This window comes from Mustela nivalis (assembly GCF_964662115.1).
Source record: "Mustela nivalis genome assembly, chromosome: X".
Taxonomy (NCBI): domain Eukaryota; kingdom Metazoa; phylum Chordata; class Mammalia; order Carnivora; family Mustelidae; genus Mustela; species Mustela nivalis.
This window is the reverse complement of record NC_139040.1, coordinates 23,497,628-23,500,157: the sequence shown is the minus strand read 5'-3', so window position 1 is coordinate 23,500,157 and position 2,530 is coordinate 23,497,628. Positions and strand designations below refer to the sequence as shown.

General features: G+C 41.0%; 1 pseudogene across 1 annotated transcript; it reads right to left on the bottom strand.

Annotated features, from left to right (window-relative positions):
• Window positions 1–1,142: 1,142 nt before the first annotated feature.
• Window positions 1,143–1,906, bottom strand: LOC309856299 (large ribosomal subunit protein uL16 pseudogene; annotated as a pseudogene). The gene has a single exon. The product of its transcript is annotated as a large ribosomal subunit protein uL16 pseudogene (transcript).
• Window positions 1,907–2,530: the final 624 nt, after the last annotated feature.

Genomic DNA, 2,530 nt, shown 5'->3' with positions numbered 1-2,530 from the left:
TTAGAATGTTAAATAAACACAGGAAAAGGTGAATCAAGGAAGACCTATGAGAGGAATGCACAGTAGGCATTATAATATTTAAATTGTTTCTAACAACTTGACACCTTTAAACTAATTCAGAGTATTCATGTGTGTCAAGACACTATTTTTAAAATTGTGTTTTTCCTCATATTTCATCTTTCCACTACCACCTCTACCTTATTCAAGCCTATATTTATAGTTTCGCTGCTTCACAGAACAAGTGAAAATCAATCTTTGCAACAACTATTTTTTGAGTATTTTTTATGTAACAGGCACTGTTCTAGATACTGCAATTATAGACATCAAAAAGGGGCAAAATGGGGGAAGATGGACAAATAATAAATTAACAAATAATAGAAATTGAGGCAATTATGAGAGCTATGGAAAATAATAATATGAGGTAAGAGATGAGAAATTAGGGAAGATCTTTTTGAGGAGGTGACCTTTAAATGATAACATGAATGAAGTGAGGGAGTAAACATGCAAGCGTCTGAGGAATGAGCATTGCAGAAAGAAGAGCACATTTAAGGGTCCTAATTACGATGATCTTAACACATTTAGTTTAAGACCTTGGCTGATGGTCATCCAAGGGTGTTTCTGTTCTTATTCAACATAAGTCAGCATTCAGCTCAATGACCTTTAGAAGGGTCTTAGCAGACAGGATTTGATCCCCGCTTGGATTCAAAGGACAGTGGAATAAATTATTACAGACTAAATTTTAAAAATTACAGACTGGGTGCCTGGGTGGCTCTGTCATTTAAGTGCCCAACCCTTGGTTTCACTTCAGGTCATGATCTCAGGGTCCTGAGACTGAACCTTGTGCGGGACTCTGCTTTCAGTGCAGTTTGCTTCACATTCTCTCCCTCTGCCCCTGTCCCCACCTAAAAATAAATAAATAAATAAATAAACAAATATTTAAAAAAAAAAAAAAAGAAGAAGAAGAAAAAAAAATACAGGCAATAGATTTAGGAGATTCCTCCTCAGTATAACTGCTTCTGGTTTGTACTACTGGTTTGTTGTTTTTGGTTTAAAAATTTCTACAAAGTATGGATCATATACAAGAAGAGATGAAATTGGGTTAGTCTGAGGTGAAAATGGAGCCGCCTAAAAGGTAAGAATACTTTTTTTTTTTTTTGACAGGAAGTTGGATTTATTGGTGGGCATGAATATGATGGGAAGGGGTAGTGCCAAGGTTCTCATGAGTGCAGAGCCCTCCATTTGTCCAAGGGACCATGGTTAGGGATGTATTTGACCCCACAGCTATCTGGGATAAGCCACTTTTCAGCCACCATGTCTTCAAATTCATCCACATTGAACTTAGTAAAGCCCCACTTCTTGGAGATGTGGATCTTCTGGCGGCCAGGGAACTTGAACTGGGCCCTGCGTAGGGCCTCAATCACATATTCCTTGTTCTGCAGCCTGGTACGGATGGACATGATGACTCGGCCAATGTGGACCCTGGCTACTGTGCCCTGGGACTTTCCAAAAGCACCCCGCATACCTGTCTGCAGCCTGTCCACTCCAGCACAGGACATCTTGTTGATGTGGATGACATAGAAGGGATGGAGCCGCACTCGGATGTGAAAACCATCTTTGCCACAGCTTTTCACCATGTATTTGTTGGCACAAATATGGGCAGCCTCCAGGGCTTCAGAGTAGAGCTGCTCATATTCATTGGACACCATGTGGCCGCATAGAGGGAACTCATCTACTTTTGCCTTCTTCCGCCCCAGGTCAGAGAAGCGAATCTTGGCATCAGGGACACCTCTGCAGAAGTGAGATTTGGGATATGGCTTGTTCTTGCAATACCAGTAACACCGGGCAGGGGAGTGGCCCATGGCGACACCAGGATCTTCAGTGGTGTGCCAAAGGAAAATAATGGTAAGAATACTTTTTAAAATGCTGGATAAGTAAATAATTAGGAAAATGCGAATAAAAGATACTATTTCAGAAAGCAGAGGAGAAAAATACATATGAAAATAATTAGCATGTGGATGACATCGGATAGATATCACTTATGGCATTGATAATTAAATGTTGATAGATTAAAGTATGTTTTAAAATCTTCAATGTTGGGCGCTTGGGTGGCTCAGGGGGTTTAGCAACTGTCTTCAGCTCAGGTCACAGTACTGGAGTCCTGGGATCCAGTCCTCCATGGGGCTCCCAGCTCCATGGGAAGTCTGCTTCTCCCTCTGACCTTCTCATCTCTCATGTTCTCTCTCACTGTCTCTCTCTCAAATAAATAAATAAATAATAACATCTTAAAAAAATAATTAAAATCCTCAATGTTGGGGTGCCTGAGTGGCTCAGTGGATTAAGCCTCTGTTTTCAGCTCAGGTCATGGTTTCAGGGTCCTGGGATTGAGCCCCATGATTGAGCCCCGCATGGAGCTCTCTGCTCAGCAGGGAGCCTGCTTCCCCTCGCCCCACACCTACTTGTGATCTCTGTCTGTCAAATAAATAAATAAATAAATAAATAAATGCTCAATGTTTACCACGAATATAAGTAA